The sequence below is a fragment of the Lutra lutra genome, chromosome 2, assembly GCF_902655055.1.
Source record: "Lutra lutra chromosome 2, mLutLut1.2, whole genome shotgun sequence".
NCBI lineage: Eukaryota > Metazoa > Chordata > Mammalia > Carnivora > Mustelidae > Lutra > Lutra lutra.
Genome location: NC_062279.1, coordinates 175994327 through 176014121, shown reverse-complemented (window position 1 = coordinate 176014121; position 19795 = coordinate 175994327). Strand labels below are relative to the sequence as shown.

Sequence of the window (19795 nt, the reverse complement as noted above, 5' to 3'; positions counted from 1 at the left end):
TTGACAATTTCTACTTTTTTATGTGTTTGAAAGTTTCTTTGATAAATGGTATAGAATTAAATAAGGGCTAAGACATGGGTCTTGGTTTCAAAGAATTGAAAGAACATGAAACCAGGGTCTGGGACGCTCAGATTCTAGCCCTGATCCTCCAGCGACCTGAATGACCTGGAGTTGCCCATTTAACATTTCTGGGTTCCACAGACTCTCCCAAGTAAATGAGTTTATTGGATGGGATCATCCTTGTCAGTGGCTACCTGGAATGCTACACTTTTGAAAGAGATTTGTGGATGTGCTCTCTGGGAGAAAGGTTCTAGAATGAAGGAGCAATGTCCATGAAGGGCTTGGTTTTACTCAAGCTGTGTGTTTGTCAGGTCCTGGTTCCAAACCAGTCACCTGCTTTCCCCTCAGGAAACTGGCAGCATTCTGTAATACAGGTTGTAATTCTGTAATACAGCATTCTGTAATACAGTTGAGAGGAATTCAGCCACAGAGCAAAGAGATGTTGTATAATTAGCTGGGTTTTCTTACTCCTGAGTTATTTCTGTGTGCCTAGTGATGAGGACCTCAGGCTCTGGAGGCCGGGTTCAAATCCCAGCTTAACTACAGGCTTTGTCACCTGGACTGGTTACTTCACCTGCCTGCCTTAGAGGGTTGTGATGAGGATTAAATCAGCCAGTACATACCTGGCACATAGTAATGGCTCAATAAATGGTAGATATCATTTTTACCAGGTCCTTTAATTTTGTTTGTATTTTGGATTTCCAGTTCTTACAGGCTTTTTGAAGCTCAAACGCATTTGTCATTTTCAGTTTCTTCCTTCCTCCCTCCCTCTCTTCAGGTTAGAAGCACATTGGAGAGCCCACCGTAGTCCGTGGCAGGCGAGAGGGATACCAAGGACATCTGGGAAGGGAGTTAGTGACCGGAATTTGCCTCTTGGAGATCACCTGGTCTACTCTTCACTTGCATGCTGATGTCATGGTTGCCGAGGGGTTTGCCTGAGGTAGCTTAGTCCAGGGTACTGGTGGGACCACATCTGGAATCCCATCTCCCGACCGCTGGTTCTTTCTGTGGCCATGTGCAGCTTCCCGAAGTCTCCTTTGGCCTCCTAATTGCTGACTGGGATGCAACGTGGAGAGAAAAATTCTCTGTGTGCTCTATCTGGTATTAAAAAAATTATTCCTTCTGTTGAGAAGGAATGGCTGGTAATTCTCTAGCATTTGCAGGGAGGGGAAATGGAAGGAAATGTGGTGTTCCTCATACTCTGACTAATCACTTAGGCAGCAGGGCTCCCGTCATTTCCTTTCTGTGGCTTGGTGACTTCAGCCCTTGTCCTTCCTGTCCAGGAAGGCAGCACCTGTGAGCCTTGTCTCCTGCCTGTCCTGCCTCCTCCCACCCCCCTTCCTTACAACCAGCTTGCCTTGGGCCCTGAATCTTAGTCTTATAGTTGTCTGAATCACTTTCCTGTTTCTCATCCTTAATGTTTCCCAGTAAAGAACATTGTTTCTCCTTAGGCCTATTGTTTTTCTCAGTGTTATTTCTTGATTGCCTTCATTTTCTGTGGATGCTTCTATTTATTTTCTATTCATTAAGCTGAAAATAGGTTTATAAACTTCTCTTGTTTACTCCAGGGATGAGATTCCAATTTATAGATTATCTGCTCCCTCTGCTTTTTCTGTAGCTTCGAGGCACTTGGTGGCTCATGCAAATTCCCTAATAAGGCGGAAAGTAATATCTTTATAAGACTTGACAGATTACATAGTGATCTTATAGACAAAAGAATGTACTAGACTCAAGAGTTGAAAAGGCTTGATTTTAGCCTGGGTTTTAATTTCCATTTACAAACCAACTTTTTGTATAATTTTTTTTTTAATCTTCTCCTACTTCAGTTTTCTCATCTGAAAAATGGGAATCTCTAGGGATTGTTGGAAGGTGATGTATTCTCAGCATTGGTTAAGTTCAGTAAGTTCTAGTTCATGTTATGTGGATATTGTGATCTTATTTGAGCTTCCTGGTAGCTTTTTTGAGGTATATGGGATGATGTCCCCCATTTTTATCTATTTCCTGTGATTCCTCTATTTCTTTCCTTTTGCCTATGAAGGAAAAAGAGATTTAAAGCAAACACCTTTCAGTTGTACCTACGTAGCTTTAAGACTTGGTGAATTTGAGATTTGCCTTAAAATCTTCTCCTGGAAGAAGAGGCCAGGGGTGAGTGGGGGACTCCTTCCTTGCATCTTTAAGTTCATCTTATTCCTGGTTCAGTATGACCTGATAAGAGTGGGGGTGGGGTGGGGTGTGTGTGTGTTGGGATGTACCTGAAGCTCCTTCTCCAGTGCCATTTCAATGTCCTTGATTTAGAACCGTGTCTGGGCTTCCAGAGTGCAGCTGATAGGCCGGCTGGCGGGGTGGTGTAGCGGTCCCACCCACCCGGGCTTGAATCTCGGCTCTGCTATAGAACCACCCCGCTCCTTGATTTCTTTCTTTGTACAGTGAGGGCCACAAGGTGATCTTGAGGAAGGGACCATACATTAAGGCCGGCCTTGCTATAGATGCTTAACCCACGGTCCCTTTTCTAGCTGAAAATATATTTCTGATCATGCAATGGGAAACTCTGGCTAAAGAAATTTCGAGCGGCAGCCAGTGGGTTCCAGGGACATTTTTGTAGGCAGTACCACCCTTGGAACCCCCCTAAAACCACTCCCCCACCCCTCTGCCAAGAAAGGCTGGGTTTGGAGAGTTGGAACTTGCTTTCAGCCAATGTTTCTCACCTCCAGGTGGGCATTCGAGTGACATTGCTTTGTCAGAATACACGTTCTGGGCTCCAAACCAGACCCACTGCCCAGACACACACCTTCTGGACGAGCTTTCCAGGTGCTCCAGTTGCCACCCTGGCTTAGAGCCACCGCTCTAGGCAAACCAGAATGACTTTCGAATGTATCTAAAATACAGTTCAATTTAGAGAACTTGAGTTGGGTGTAGCTTTCTGAAGAAATACAGCCATCCTTTTCTGAGAAGAGAGTGTACTCTTGGCCTTGGTAATGGAGGGGGCAGTGCTTTCATAGTAATGACAATAGCTAAGGTAGGTTCTTTACATGCGTTAAACCATTCCGTTCTTGCCGCAGCCCTGTGAGTTAGGCGCTGTCCTTATGCCCCTTTGGCCTGACTTGGCCAAAGTGACACAGCTAGGCTGGGACAGAGCCCGGTATTGAACCCAGGCAGCCTGGCTCTGGAGTCAGTGGCCTTGTCCCTCATGTTCTTCCTCTCCCTCAATTACAGATAGGACTGCCGTGGAAGAGGGCCTTGGAACATGCAGCTGTTACCCAAGGGCTGGTGAAGTTTGGTAAGAACCCATAGCCTCTTCACCGACTTGTTCCTTGGCATGTCCTGGCGGGGTCACGATTTCCGGAGGAATCCTGCATCAGAGCTGCTGTGGGCACGGTGGGCCCACCGACAGCCCCGCCTCTCCTGTCTACACCCTCCACCATCCCCCTTCTTAGTCAAGTGTTTGGGATCAGCTTGCTCTACGAGTGACAATCTGGGAGTCACTTCTTTGGCTTCTTTTATGGTAGCAAAAACATTAGAATAATTGCTTATTGAAGATCCCTTTGCAAGAGCCTGTGGACAATGACTTTCCTTTCCTCTGTCCTTGCGAGACAATAGAACCCAGTTCCCCAGGGTCTGGTGTTGGACGGTTGTTTGAGGAGCAGGTTCATGTGGGAGCATCTTCGCAGCCGGGAACAGGGTACAAATCGCCTGCAGAAGACTTGCTTTAGACTCACCTGCCTGGACAGAAAACCGTGGGGCCCTTGGGCAAAGGATGCCAGTGCGAAGTAACAGTCAGCCAGTCACTTGCTGTGTGCCGGGCACTGGGCTAGATCCCTTAGGACACCTTGTCCCCGATTCTCACTCCACCCAGAAGGTACAGGGTACGGTTCCCATTTTATGGAGGAGGAAATGAACTCCGAAAGTTAGATGATGAGTCTCAGGGTCACACAGCTAAGTGATGCAGTCAGGATTTGAACCCGTTTCTCGCAGGGTCCCAAGCCTGTGAACTTTCTGCCATGCTTTACCCCCACGTCTGTGAAAGAAGACCGTGCACTCAGCCTCACAGCAGACATTAATTTGTAAACAAAAGTTTTCTTTCTTGCTTTAACACCAGGATTTTCTTTTGACTGTAAGAAATAAGATAAACACGGCTAAATGTTGTCCCGAAGTGAAGGAAGTAAAAAGGACTGGATGAATGATTGAATGAATGAATGAATGAGTGAGTGAGTGAGTGAGTGAGCGAGCTGGGCTGGTGGTGGGTGTGTAGAGCTCGGGGGACCCTGCCCCCTGGATACTCAGGAGCTCGGATCATCTTCTTTTAAACAAGTCTGTTGGACTTCCCCCAGTTAAAAAATGATATAAAATCGGGGCGCCTGGGTGGCTCAGTGGGTTAAAGCCTCTGCCTTCGGCTCATGTCATGATCCCAGGGTCCTGGGATCGAGCCCCACGTCGGGCTGTCTGCTCAGCGGGGAGTCTGCTTCCTCCTCTCTCTCTGCCTGCCTCTCTGCCTGCTTGTGGTCTCTGTCTGTCAAATAAATAAATAAAATCTTTAAAAAAAATGATATAAAATCAGTTAAAAATGAATTGGGGAGGGTATGTGCTATGGTGAGCACTGTGAATTGTGTAAGACTGATGAATCACAGACCTGTACCCCTGAAACAAATAGTGTACTATATGTTAATTAAAAAAACAAAAAATTAAATTAAATTAAAAAATATATAATATCTGCACCTTGAAGTAGCAACTTGCATTTTTAGCCACATTTAAATCCTGACTTCTTTACTCTTGATTTCTTTCCCTTCAATTAATTGAAGGGAAAATTAACTGTTAATTAACTGTTAATTAGTTAACTGATAGTTAATTAACTGTTCCCCCCACCTTCTTTTTTCCCAACTATCCTTTCCAGCAGAAGGTTTTGCTTGCCAGGATTATTTGGTTATAAGTGGATAACACATGTAATTTTAGAAGTTCAGATTTCGAGGCGCCTGGGTGGCTCAGTGGGTTGAGCCTCTGCCTTGGGCTTAGGTCATGATCCCAGGGTCCTGGGATCAGGCCCCACATTGGGCTCTCTGCTCAGCAGGGAGCCTGCTTCCCCATCTCTCTCTGCCTGCTTCTCTGCCTGCTTGTGTTCTCTCTCTCTCTGTTCAATAAATAAATAAAATCTTTAAAAAAAAAGTTCAGATTTCTTTGGAAAAAATCTGAAAAGAATAAAGGCCTATCCATCCACTTATGAACTACAAATATTAGGATGAGCTTTCCAACAAATGTTGTTATTATAATACTTACCATTCCATTTTCCATTCAGACATTATAGATGCCCTGAGGAAACAGACACAGGGGGAAAATAAGATGTGATCCTATTAATTATGATTTCACTTCTGTGGTTAAAGAGATTTCCAGCTAGAGCCAGCATTGCTTCTTAATTAAACAAATGTTTCGCGAGGGCCTTGCAATCTGCCAAACGCCGTACTGGCCTTTGATTTCACCTGTTTGTTTGGTGAGAACACCATTTCTGCTCTGAGTTGGTTTTAAAAATTCTTTACAGCAGCTCTCAGCATAATTTATTAGGTCAGAGTTTAGGAATGTTATTCCATGAAAGCCACTTTTCCACGTGCTTGAAAGGTAACACCACGTCTCTGTGTGTGTGTGTGTGCACGTTTACAGTGTCTTTCCGGTTTTCTCTTACTCTACCACTCTCTCCTCCTTCGTTTCCTTGCCTTCCTTTCCTGATAAGGTAGCAATACCGAAATGAACTTAAATTGTATAGATCCGTGTTTCCCGTCAAGTGGCCTGCAGACCACCAGCATTATCATCACTTGTGCTTGTTAAAAATGTATAGTCTTGCAGTCGGTGAGCTACTGACTCTTGATTTTGGCTCAGGGTGTGATCTCAGTGTTGTGAAACAGCCTTGAGTAGGGCTCTGCGTTCAGTGTGGAGTCTGCTTAAGACTCTCTCTCTCTCCCCCCTCTCTCTGCCCCTCACCCCCAAATAAATAAATAAATTCTTCAAAGAAAATGTATATTCTAGCAACAACGTGGATGAACCTAGAAGGTGTTATGCTAAGTGGATTAAGTCAGAGAAAGATAAATACCATATGATTTCACTTGTATGTGGAATCTAAAAATCAAAACAAATGAATAAACAAACAAAAAGCAGAAGCAGACCCAAAAATACAAAGAACAAACAGAAGATTCCCAGAGGGGAGGGGGTGGTGGGAGAATGGGCAAAATGGTGAAGGGGGTGGGAAATATAGGCATCCAGTTATGGAATGAATAAGACAGGGATAAAAGGCACAGCATAGGGAATACAGTCAGTGTTGTTGTAAGAATGTTGTGTGGTGACAGGTGGTAGCCACATTCGTGGTGAGCGGAGCATGGAGTACAGAGCTGTCCAATCTCTGCATTGTACACGTGAAACTAAGGTAACATTGTGTGTTAACTATAATTCAATTAAAAAATGCATATTCTTGTGCTCCGACCTAGATCTGAATGTGAGAGCTACTGAATTAGAGTTACATGTAGTCACAGTGTTGTTTTTAAATTCTCACTAAAATGTTCTATTTCTCTCTTTGAATAATCAGGCAATCTCATTTTCTCCTAGAGTAAATGTGCTCTGATTAAAAAACAAAGATGAAAACAATGAAAAAAAAAAACAAAAAACACTTCCAAAAAGACTTCTGGAATGAGGTTTCAGAATTTGAGAAACTTTCTTTTACTGAAACTCAACTTGTTTCTTCATATACCGTGGATATCTTCAAGTTACTATTATTAGCAAACGACCCAATTCTTTGGATTGTTAAAAACAACAAAAGTTTAATGATGACCAAAGTCATAAAATTGAAGTCCTAGTTCAAGCTACTTGTGGTTTCAAATGAGTCAGAGGAGTTACAGAGTCGGACTGGGTGGACGAGACTGGGTCGAACCAGATTCTGGGCTGTGCCCATCAGAGCCTTTTCAAAATCCTGGGCCCCAGTGTTCTCTTTCTGGTAACAGATGGCCCGGGTATGCCGTGACTTCCCTTCTGGTTCTGATGGAGTCGGACCCTGTAGGAGGAGAAATAGAAGATGTCGACACATAGGCCAGTCTGTTGAAGAGAAAGTTTTATCTTGGTGGGAGGGACTTTTGAAAATGCAATACATGAAGGTTGAAGGAACTAGAGCCCATCAGCCCATACAGAATAAGAATACTGAATTTAAAAAGAAATGATTGGGAATTTCTTGTACTCATTCAGAACAACAATGCTGTACTCACGCAAATTCCCGGTCATTGAAACGTAATCAGGAAATGGACTTCCTTAAGGCAAGGACCGTCGTTTATTTGACACATTTCATTTGCTGTTGCCAGGTACATTTGTGCCATTTTATGGGTTTGAGTAGAAGCGGGTGATTGTAGGACCTGGGGAGAGCATATGTCTTAAATCCTAAAAACTGCCACTATTGGAGGAAAGAAACAAAGCCTCCTGCCTTAAAAGATTCATCTGTTTGAAGCTAATTCCAACAGCTGGAGAATTGGGGAGAAATTGGAGTTTAGTAAATGATGTCTTGATTGTGCTGTTGTATTCCATTTTTCTGAATTCATTTATGGAGAGAATGATGACTATCAAAGGTGTCAAGAATATAAAGACCAGCAGTCCTTAAATTTCAATAATTTATGGACCTCTTTATTTACAGGAAAAAATTTCTCACAAATCCCCAGTACTGACATAAATATTCTTATTGTGAAGTAGTTGATATATACTCGAACATAAAAGTAGGTATAAACTCCTTACGCTTCAGCTCTTATAACTATAAAACAATGACAAATTTATAGAGTAAATTTAAGCACAACTACAAAGCCAGTAAAATGCAAATTAACATTAATTTATCGTGACAGATAATTTTGTTTGGCTAAAATTAAACCTCCCCTTGAAAATATGACTATGGTTCTGATGCCAAAGTTCTAGTTCTTTTGGGATTTGTATGAAACTCAGTTCTCCTTCTGCTTCCCTGTGTTCGAAGCTTCCATCACATAAAGCACCATCTTTTGGCAGGAATGCATGATTTGGGTTTTAATTTAGTTTCATTTATTTTTTTACTTGTCGTTTGATGATTAAAATTATACTACTAGGTGCCATGCCAATCAGAAAGATAAATGCAAGCTCATTTTTGATCATGTGAGATTTGGAACTTGGTAACTATTTGTGCATGGGACAGTGGAGGCAAGAGAGGGGTCATTGGTACCTGCCATACTGGGTTTCAGATTTGGATGAGCGTGAATGGTGCCATTGAGCAAAATGTAGAACAAAGGACAAAAAGTAGGTTTGGGGGGAAGATCAGTAGTAGGGGACTTAGGTTTCCAGCAGTATAGTGGTTTTGGATACTCCAGCACACTTCCCCATTGTTATCTGGATTAAAATATTTTTTTAATATACTTATGGGCTCCCAGAAGTTAAGACATTTCCAAAATCTCCTACCTCAATTAGATCAACCACCAAAGGGAAAATTCAACCCAAGTTGAGAGCTTTGTGTATAAACAACCACAAAAGATAGGTGGCCACAGAGGCAAATGCTGTTATCACAACTATGGTTGGAGACGAAGCCTTTGGTGCGTGGCAAGGTGAAACAGCCTGCATTCCACCAGGACCTAGGAAAAAACCTAAGGTGACCCTGGTAGGTCGTGCAGATTGGCTTTTGGCAGAAGCAAATGCACTTCCTTTCTGGAGGAAGGCATCCCTTCTTTGGACCTTAGGGTTCTCCTCAGATCAACCGAACATGAGTTCAGAATAAAACATCTCTAGTTCTTCTAGAAAACAAACCACCAAGAGTGAGAGTCGTCAGAAATGAACAAAAATACCAATACATTTAGAACCCTGAGAACTTTAGATATTAAAATTATGATATAGAATATAAAATAACAATGTTTGAAATGTTTTAAGAAATAGAATAGTTAATCACAAATCATGAGATAAAAATTAACCAGGGATATTATGTAGCCATAAAAAGAAGGAAATGTTGTCATTTGTGACCTCTTGGATGGGCCATGAGGGCTTTATGTTAAGTGAAAGAAATCAGAGAAAGACAAATATTGTATGTTCTCCCTTATATGTGGAACTAAAAAAACCCAAATTCATAGAAACAGAGAACAGATTGGTGATTGCTAGAGGAGAGGGGTGGGGGAAATGGGGAAGGTGGTCAAGGTATAGACTTCTAGTTATAAATAAGTTCTGGGATATAATACATAGCATGGTGACTAGAGTTCACAATATTTTTTTTTTTTATATTTGAAAGTTGCTAAGAGAATAGATCTTAGAAGTTCTCATTGAGGAGTTACCTAGGTGGCTCAATCGGTTAAGTGTCTGCCTTCTGCCTTAGGTTTAGGTCATGATCCCAGAGTCCTGGAATCAAGCCCCACATCTGGCTCCCTGCTCAGCGGGGAGTCTGCTTCTTCCTCTGTCCCTCCCCTTCCCTTCCATGTGTGCCCCCCCCCAAAGAAATGAAATATTAAAAAAAATACTTATCAGAAGAAAAAAATTGGTAACTCTGTGTGGTGATTGACTTTAATGAAACTTACTTTAGTAATCATTTTGCAATATATATAAATATCAAATCATTATGTTGTACCTTAAACACCTTAAACTGATACAGTGTTATATGTCAATTATATCTCAATAAAATGGGGGGGTGGAGGGGGAAGAGTGTATACAAGAGCAGTATAAATCTAGGTGTTTTTGTTGTTGCTGAAAAGAAAATTGACCAGGCATATTTGGAAAAATATAAACAAAGAAAAACAACACTTAAGGAAAAAATTGTAACTGTTGAAATAATAATTTGGTAATTAGAAATAATTTGGTAATTTGAACATCTGGTTTATAACATCCAGAGAAGGTTTATGAAGGACATAAATGACCAGTGTTCCTTAAATTCAAGTAATTAATGGACAGATAAGGGAAGTGCAACATAACCTAATAAGGATAAATAAAAAGAAATCCATGTCTATGTATAGGAAAACTTCAATACACCAAAATAATAAAGATGATCTTAAGAATACCCAAAAAGAGGGGCGCCTGGGTGGCTCAGTGGGTTAAGCCGCTGCCTTCGACTCAGGTCATGATCTCAGGGTCCTGGGATCGAGTCCCACATCGGGCTCTCTGCTCAGCAAGAAGCCTGCTTCCCTCTCTCTCTCTCTCTTTGCCTGCCTCTCCGTCTACTTGTGATCTCTCTCTGTCAAATAAATAAATAAAATCTTAAAAAAAAAAAAAAAAAGAATACCCAAAAAGAAAAGGCTGATTGTTCATCAAGGGAATAATACACTGACTTCTCAACATAAAAGTAAATACTCCTGATTGTATATCAGCAAAACTGCCATTCAAGAAAGAGGCAATATAGACTTTCCAAAAACCTAAAACTTGCCACAGCAGACCTTTATTAAGAAACTTCTAAAAAGGGCGCCTGGGTGGCTCAGTGGGTTAAGCCGCTGCCTTCGGCTCAGGTCATGATCTCAGGGTCCTGGGATCGAGTCCCACATCGGGCTCTCTGCTCAGCAAGAAGCCTGCTTCCCTCTCTCTCTCTCTCTCTCTCTGCCTGCCTCTCCGTCTACTTGTGATCTCTCTCTGTCAAATAAATAAATAAAATCTAAAAAAAAAACAAAAAAAAAACTTCTAAAAGGATATACTTCAGGAAGAAGAAAGTGGTTCTAGGAGAAAGAGCTGAGATGCAAAAAGGAGTGATAAATTGATAAACATGTAGATTAAAATTAAATAAAATTAAAGCTTTTTGAAGTTTTTTTAATTTAAAAATGAAAAATGAAAATTGTCCTCAGTCATACTAGCCGCATTTCAATGCACATGTGGCTAGAGGCTACTATTGTATTGAGTAATAGTTCCATCATTGAAGAAAGTTCTGGTGAACAGCACTGTTGTAGAACAATGGAAGGGAAATACATTAAAATAATCTTTGCTGTTCATTTTAAGATGCCATTGTTTGTAAGAGCCACCATTATACTATGTGTAAAAAATTTTAAGGAAAACATTGCCCGACTTTTTTTTTTAAGAGTTTATTTTTAAGCAATCTCTAACACCCAGGGTGTGGCTTAAACTTAACCACCCTGAGATCAAGAGTTGCATGCTCCACGGCTGAGCTAGCCAGGCACCTACCCCTATTGCCAGAATTTTTCAAGATGCCCTTTTTAGAAGACACATCTCAATATTACCTGTGTGAACATGTGAAGAAATGTGCCTCTTAGGCTGGTGGCCATTTGGGGTTAGAATATTAATGGCCTGGGCGTCCAGGCATGGTGATCTATGTAGGTTGGGCATAGAGCGGTCAAGGGAAAGGTCTGGCCTGGAGACAAAGCATGGTGTGTACTTGGCCTACTGTATGTCTCAATGAATGTTTGATGAATGACTGGGGGATGTACTGCATGGGTATATGAATATACCCATGAATATAGAGTACCCTGTAGCTGGGCCTGACAATGTGGTTTAAGTCACCAAAAGATTTGTATGAGGTATGAGGAGAATCAGAATGAAGCCTTCGTGAACACCGTTGGTATTCTAGTGGTCATGCAGAAGGGAGCCTCAGGAGGAGACTGAAGAAGAGCCTTGAGAGAGGTGAAGAAGAACCGGGAAGACTTGGGGCCACCTGAGAATAAGGGTGAGGAGGTGAGATGTTGTTGTCGTGTTGATGAAGGAGCATCCGTTTCCTAAGATCAGAAGTGTACACTTTACTAATCTCCAGTTGGAAGGTCATTAAGATAACTCTGCAGACCCGACCAGATACCTCCCAATGCTCTAAACAGATCATACTTCGTACCTGATTTCCAGAACAGTATCTTAAATGCAGAATTTGACTGAATTTTGGGTTTTAAGCTCTGTGTGAAAAACTGTAATGCCTACGTTACGTTACAGATGTGGTAGCCATAGGCTGTCCTGAGACTACAGAGCGGTAAAGAGACTTGGCTTGCTGGTGTTCACCAGATGCTAAGAAAATATGGGGCCGACCTGAGTGAACAATCCCAGGCCTTTGATTTTAAAGCCAGGTAACATTAGTCAAGTTCCTTGAACTTCTTTATGCCTCAAATTTCCCTGTTTAAAAATAGGCATATAATAATAGTTCCCACTTCAGGATGAATGTGAGGATTCATGGAAAGCTCTTCGCAAGACAGTTACCCATTATTATGATAAAAGTATTTCAGGGATGCCTGGTAGTGCAGTAGGTTAAGCACCAGACTCTTGATTTCAGCTCAGGTCATGATCTCGGCATCCTGGGATCGAGCCCTGCATTGGTCTCTGTGCTCACCGTGGCATCTGCTTAAGATTCTCTTCTCCTTCTGCCCCTCCCACCACATGCACGTTCTCTTTCTCTCTCTCTGTACAATAAATAAAATCTTTAAAAAAAAAGTAATCCCATACTTTTTTCTATAAGGCAATAGAGTAAAACCAATGGTTCCCAATCATGGCTCTGCATCTACCATCATGTAGGGACAGATTTAAAAAAAAAAACAAAGATTTCCCAGACACTACCCCAGACCTGGTATGTATGTCAGGGTACTTGGGCTTTGGGGTTTGTTTTTTTGTAAGAACTCCAGGTTTCAGAAGCCTTCCCCTGAAGTTGTGTATCATTTTGGTCATTTTTATTTGGATATTTGCTTTTTTCTTTGCTAAACCTTATTTTGAACATTGGCTCTTGTTGTTTGTTGATTACGTGAGCTTTCAGGTTATAAATCCAGGTCCATGTGTGGATCTTGATGGCCTCCCTTCTTACCTGTCTTCCCTCTCTCATCGTCCCCTTCTGCTCTGTCCCTTACTGAATTTTTAGACAGTTGGGTTGACAGTGTCCTGGACAGCCTAGTTCTCAGGCCCTTTTTATTTATTTTTGTAATGAAACAGATTTTAAAAAGAAACTTTGCTAAGGCAGACATTTGGCATGTTAAATTTGAACTTCAGTTTCGTTTCTAAAATAAATAATTCCACTTCTTTTATTCTTTAAAAAAATGACTGCTCCAGGAAATGCTTCTAAAATAACTGATATTCCCCTTGTTAAAACCAGGGTTGTTACTGGATGGATTCCAGCGAGTGTTCTTTTTCCTGGGGTGGGGGGGTGTGCAGGAGGAGGACGGGGACAGTGTGGAGAGAGTGCATTACTCCAGGCCAACACACACAGGTTGTAGTCTCTCACACCAAATAGAGCAGTTCATATAATGGCAGTAGATTATTTGGTATATTGTAAAATGTGGTCTGGAAATTAAGAAGGAAAACGTTTACTGTATCTAGATCAGCTAGAATATTCCTTTTAACTTTGGTGTGGAGGTCTTTTGGTGGAAGGAATCAAGGGGTTGCTGCAGAAACAGCCTGGCTGCTTTCTCTATTTAGTTCGTAGATTTTACATTTCATACGAATGAGGAATGACTGAAATGTCAGCTTTATCAGGGTGGAAATTTTGGTCGGTGCTTTAATTCCCAGCACTTAGATAGTGCCTGGCACATAGCAAGTGCTCAAGAAAACTATATAAAGGAATGGGCTAACAACGATTAGACAGCCCAGGGCTCCTGGGCGACTCAGTGGGTTAAGCGGCTGCTTTCGGTTCAGGTCATGCTCCCAGGGTCCTGGGATCAAGCTCCGCATCTGGCTCTCTGCTCAACGGGGAGCCTGCTTCTCCCTCTCCTACTCCCCATGCTTGCACTCCCTCTCTCGCTGTGTCTCTCTCTGTCAAATAAATAAATAAAAAATCTTAAAAAAACAAAACCAATTAGACAACCCAGACTAAAAATGACATCTACCACTTTGTGCTGCGAAACTTCCTCAAGAACCATGTAAGGTGGGGCGCTGGTCGGGTGGCTCAGTCGGTTAAGCTCTGCCTTCGACTCGGGCCACGATCTCCGTGTCCTTAGGATCGAGCCCCCAGTTGGGCTCCAAGCTCGGCTCGGAGTCTGCTTGTCCTTCTCCCTCTACTTCTACCCCCTGCTTTCTTTCTCTCTCAAGTAAGTAAAATCTTCGTTTAAAATCCTTGCAGGAAGGGACTGGGTCTCCTGTCCATGGTTGGGTCCTCAGTGCCTTATCTGTCAGCATTGCAGTTTCTTAGTAAATATTTGTTGAATGAACATATAGTGTTAAATTTCTATAATGTTTTCTTATTTGGTTTTATCAGTTGGCAATCCCAGGGACTTGGCTGATAGTACCACCCCAGTTTCACAAATGAGGAAACAAAGGTTAAAGAGAATAAATTAGTTATTCCAAAAAGCCACAGGTCCCAAGTAGCAGAGCTAGGACTACAAGCTCTTTTTTTTTTTTTTTTTAAAGATTTTATTTATTTATTTGACAGAGAGTAGGCAGAGGCAGACAGAGGGAGAGGGGGAAGCAGGCTCCGCGCTGAGTAGAGAGCCCGATGTGGGGCTCGATCCCAGGACCCTGAGATCATGACCTGAGCCGAAGGCAGAGGCTTTAACCCACTGAGCCACCCTGGCGCCCCAAGCTCTTAAGCTGCTCATTTCTTCATCCCCTGTTCTTTCCAGAACAGCCTTTAAAACTTTAATAAGCATAACTTCTCGCTCTTTGCTCCCAGAGTAGAAACCCTATGTCCTTGAGAGCATGACAGGGGACCTTACCATATGAAACCTTTCCAAATTACCTAATGGCCTCCCCATGAGCGATGATCTTTGTTGGGTGCCTGTTGGATTATTCATAATAGATCCTTCTAAGTTGCCTGTGATGGGTGCCTGTGATACATTCTTTTTGGGGGAAAAAACAAAAAATTTTAATGCAATCTTCTTTTCTCCCAAACATTTTAAGGTGTAAATTTATTAATACTGTGAATCTACATTTTTAAAGTCAAATTTCCAGGGGAGCCTGGGTGGCTTAGTCACTTAAGCACCCAACTCTTGGTTTTGGCTTGGGTCGTGATCTCGGGGTCGTGGGATCGAGCCTCACATCGGGCTCTGAGTTCAGTGCGGGTTCTGCTTGTCTCTCTCCCTCTGTTCCTCTCTCTCTCTCTCTCTCTCTCTCTCAAATCAATCAGTCTTTAAAGTAAAATTTCCAAGGTGGTGAGAGGAATGTTCTCCAGTCTATTTTTGCCCAGTCCTGCGGGTCATTTTGAGATAGAAATTTCTGAAATGTTGAATTGGCTTGGCTGGTATTTCTGGACTCGAGCTCAAGAAGGAGAAACCTTCCCGGTGATATTAGAATAGAAAAAATACAATGCTGGCCAAACTCCGAAGAGTCTCAAATTGTGGCAAACGTCTGGATGCACATTTTGCCAGTGGCATTCTACTGAAGCTGAAGACAGAGCAACACGCAGCCGAGGTTCCAAGAAAGAATTTCAAAATCTATGAATCTGATCTAATTCTAATTTATGTTTCTTCTCTGTTGGGAAAGATCATTTGGTAGCTCCAGCAAGATTCTATCTGATTGGATTAGTGGGTGAGAGTTGGTCCTCCCAGACCACTGCATCTGAACGTAACCGTCATTACCTTACAAATAACTTTGGAGAGTTACTCAAACAATACCCCAAAGCTTTGATTTCACTGTGAAACGGCAACACGAATCTAATTCCCTTTGCCCGCTGTGGGCATTGACCTTGAATATTAGAACAGAGACATCGAGGGGAATAAATAAATTGCCAGTATTGTGTTTCCTCCAGGATCCAGCCATGGGAATGGACGGTAGGGACTCGAGGAGCAGTTTTGCGTGGATGAAAAACCAGAAAACCAAACCAAAACAAAAACCTGTATTTTCTTTTTTCTCCAGGTGCCTGGCTTCTCAAATGAGGCGAGACGAGCTGTCGTGTTTGTTCTGGCTCTTACAAAGCGAGATCCCATTCTCCCTCGACGGGGCTTTTTTTATTAGCAGCCTCACAGCCCATGCCTTTGTTGTCGGGCTGCACGGTAGTTCAGGCTATCGAGCAGGGCGCTCCGTGCAGGCTTTCCAGGGAGCGTTTGCCATCCGTCCTCTTCTCTCCCCTGGTTTTTCAGACTATCCACATCGTGTGCGACTCTTGGGTTTCTGATTGGGGCGGCGGGGATACCGCAGGTGGCTGTTAAGAAAGACGTAGGTAGGGGTGAGCAGCGTTTCAAATAACTTCAGAGAAAAGAGGGAAATCTTGCTCCCTCTCTGAGGTTTGTATCAGACAGAAGACAGGAAGTGTTAGGATTATGTTACATTATTTCTCAGCGACTCTTATTTACTTAATTTTTGAAACCACTCATGTCTCCCCACTATGATTTGGGTCATTTGGTTGAGAAGAGGCTGCGACCCAGTGCCATCTGTCACTTGTTTCCAGCAGGTGGGGTAAGCACCCATCGTTCTTACCTCTAGCAGGTGGGCTCAGGGCAAGGATTGCGTTATCTTGTTGAAAACCTTTTGTCCTGCTTTGAGCTGTGGGCATGTGCTGTTATCCACAGGGCAAGTAGTAGGACCAGCAAGCTTTCAGTGTGACCGGCAGTTTCTGGTCAGGACACCTGCTGCCTGAGCACAGTGCGACCATTGTTTCTCTAATTGAGCGTGCTCCGGGCACAGCCACCACATCTTTTTTAGCCTGCACTTGAGTCTTTGTTTTTTTTATTTTTTATTTTTTTCCCCTGCATGCATTTCATTTTTGGGGGAACAAATGTCTGTCTTGTTCTTCTGGTTTTGCTGGTGTGAATTTAACGTGTGCGTGTTTCCTACCAACTTGTATTTCGAAGCGTGCCTTCTGAGCCTCGTTGCCGTGGGAAGAGGACTGGGTCAGAGTGGAGGCAGGTGATCTGAGCTTTGATCCCTGATCCTCTCGTCCCTGCTGCGTGGCCTCAGGAAAGCCATTGAGACTCTTAGGGCATCCAGGGTCTTCATTTGTAATCTGAGGGAGTTTTGGGGTTCTAGGAATGATGGCTTGCCACGTCCTCTAGTGTTATGATTCCACCACTGTGTTTTGTGTTTTCTGGGATGCTGAGAGTGTCAAAAATGGAGTGGTCAAGTGTTCACGAGGGCTGGGCTCCTGTGAGACAGTAAGTAACACCAGGAGACGCTCTTTTTAATTAAGCAAAAATTAATAGGGTATGGCCAGTGATAGAGAGGTTTGGATGCAGTCAGTTAAAGGAGGAAAATAACTATGGTCTTCTTGTCTCTTTGTGGCAAGTTTGCAGTAAACAAACACGTTTCTTACTTCTAGGAAACTAGTGTTCTTTGGCCCTGGAAATGTTATTTGGACACTTGGGTTTTGAATTTCTTTCTTTTTTTTTTTTTTTTAAAGATTTTATTTATTTATTTGACAGACAGAGATCACAAGTAGGCAGAGAGGCAGGCAGAGAGAGAGAGGAAGGGAAGCAGGCTCCCTGCTGAGCAGAGAGCCCGATGCGGGGCTCGATCCCAGGACCCTGGGATCATGACCCGAGCCGAAGGCAGCGGCTTTAACCCACTGAGCCACCCAGGCGCCCCGGGTTTTGAATTTCTAAATTAGGAATTATTGAGCTCAGATAGATGAAGACTTCTTAATTTATTAGCTCTCATTGTTCAGATGAGAAGAAACCCACAGATCAGGCTAATATAAGATGGGCACCAGTTGCTGATTTGTGTCCCCATCATGTTTAATAAAAGTCTTATTGAAAAATATTCTGGTTCTGTAAGTGATACATAGGAGTTGTGGAAAATTTGGAAAACACCAAGAAGGACAGACAAATAAGCTTCTAATTCCATGACCCAGAAATAGTTCTTTCGTCGTACTTTTGTGTCTTTAATTATATACTTAGTTTGTAGAACAAAATTGGGATCATACCATACATATATAACTTTCCTGTGCTCCTTTCGAGATGATTTTTGGGCCCGAGCTTTCAAGAGAAGGTGGAGATTAATGTAATATTATGCTTGGCACTCTTGTGACAGGGTCTGTTTTGCCTTACAGAAATAGAATTGTAGTCCTAGTATCTGAAAATAACATTTGTCCTGTTCCCTCTTGAACAGGCTTTCAATAGTTATAGCATATATAGATGTTGTCATAATGAATAGTATAATGAACAAATGAGGACTTCTTAATTTATTTAATAGTTCACTGATTGCTTTTCTAAGGTTTCCTCACTTTGGTTTTCTGTACCAGAATTGCTAGCTGTAATATCAGTGAGCAGAAGTTATTTTAACACTGTTTTTCTAGACGCCTTCATTCCTCAAGCTGAAGCATGGTTGCTGGCGTGGGCTAGGCCACAGCTTTGGCACGAAGGAGGATGGTTAAGAAATTCCTTTTGCCCAAATATATGATGCATTTGATAATATTTATAATTTACTTCTTGAATATTGGTTTAATATGTCATTTTTCTCCATTGGGAAATGAAGGATGATTAGTTTCCCCTTTTGGATTATTAAGCCTATAAAATTTTCTGTTATACCATTTGCTTTGCATCGAAAATGCATTCTAAATCCCGAACCGTGTTGGAATTCTTTATGACCTTCCCTTATGTGTCTTTTGGTGGTGTCCTTTGAAGTCCTGAAATGTTTTTATATTTGATTGAGATTAAATCTGGGTTTCATTTTACTTTTTAAAACATATTGAGCAAGTTAATTTTCTGTTCGAGTTCCTAAGGGGAATGATTCTAGCCCTCTGTGTCCCAAGAATTCAGACTGAGCCTTGCCAGAACATTCCTGTGGTTTTCCACAGGGCAGATCACTGTGTTCATGAAATTTTAGTTGTAGCTTGTGTTTTCTGTGGTTAATTAAAACATCTGGCTTTTGCATTTTCCACAAACAGAGTCTAATCGTTTGGCCGAACCTTTTCAATAATGATTAAATGTCTCAGTCCTTTAGGATAGCCCAGACTTGTCCTTTGGACACCTTACACGCTGTTGTCTCTGTTCATTAATGACTTTAAACAGTTGGAAAACGTTTGGGGTTATCCTGCCAAACACAGACAAAGAGAGAGAAAGAGAGAGAGTTGGTGAAGATGAATCCGTCCAATGGCTCTGGCTTTTCCCCTGCAGGTCGGAGCTGCTGTGGGTGAGCTGCTGTGGTCCGTGGCCAAGCATGCTGCTGTGGCCGGATCTGGCCAGCCGTGGAACAGAAACATTTGCTGGATGGAAAATCCATAAAAGAAAGCTCCTGTGAAAGCCGGAGACAGACGCTAACTAAGTCAAATCAGGTTAGTATCAGAGAGGCTGGATGAAGTGGATCGGGTCAGCTAGGGAAAGGCTGTTTGGTTTATTCCAGAACGTGTTTCTGGAACAGCCCCAGATAGTCCTTTCCAGTTATTGGAGAGTCCTAGCATTGCAGACATGGCGGGTAGATCCTGACGTATCTCCGTGCGTGGTGAACCGTCGTCTTTCTTCTTCGTCCTCTGCCCCGTCCTCTTGCCCGTCTTCCTCTCCTCTTTCAGAGAAGAGCAAATCTTCAGCACTGCGTATGAAAGAGGCCCCAGCCAGAGGCGCCCCATAACAACCGCGGTGATCTTGGCTTGACTTTGGAGAGAAAGCCTCTTCTTGAGAAAGCATGGGCTCGCGCTGGTGCCTTCAGACTTGCCCTCCTTTGTGTCTTCACACTGGGAAGCGGGGAGTCACGGAGACCTGCCATTTCTAGTGGGGGTGCTTCCGGCCCTGGTTTGCTTGGCAAAATTTTTACTTACTCTTATCTCCCCTTAGACAAAAGCTAGCAACATGTTCATTTTTGTCAGTGCGTGCATTTGGCTTGAAGATACTCCCGTAGCACAGGAGAAAAGAAATGTCCTGAAAATAATAGGAATATAGAGTAATGCAGAATGTCCTGACGGTAGGCCAGCCGAATGAACTGATGCAGTAAGGTGGGGATAATTCCTTCTGAGAACATGTGC

At 42.6% G+C, this 19795-nt stretch overlaps 1 protein-coding gene and 1 long non-coding RNA gene across 14 annotated transcripts in view; one reads left to right on the top strand and one right to left on the bottom strand.

The window, feature by feature from the left end:
* The window catches only part of APBB2 (amyloid beta precursor protein binding family B member 2), a 370851-nt gene that overhangs the window by 53080 nt on the left and 297976 nt on the right, over nt 1-19795 (top strand). For 12 of the 13 annotated variants that reach the window (XM_047719169.1, XM_047719175.1, XM_047719168.1 and 9 more), the window contains exon 2: nt 18954-19111. The exons of the other annotated variant lie outside the window; for it this stretch is intronic. The gene's annotated coding sequence lies outside the window, so the exon portion shown is untranslated. The remainder of the gene's footprint in view (nt 1-18953; nt 19112-19795) is intronic. 13 annotated transcript variants of the gene reach the window in all.
* LOC125093666 (uncharacterized) overlaps nt 7296-19795 on the bottom strand; it is a 36984-nt gene continuing 24484 nt past the window's right edge. The window contains exon 4 of the long non-coding RNA XR_007125311.1: nt 7296-7436. This is a non-coding gene — a long non-coding RNA (uncharacterized LOC125093666). The remainder of the gene's footprint in view (nt 7437-19795) is intronic.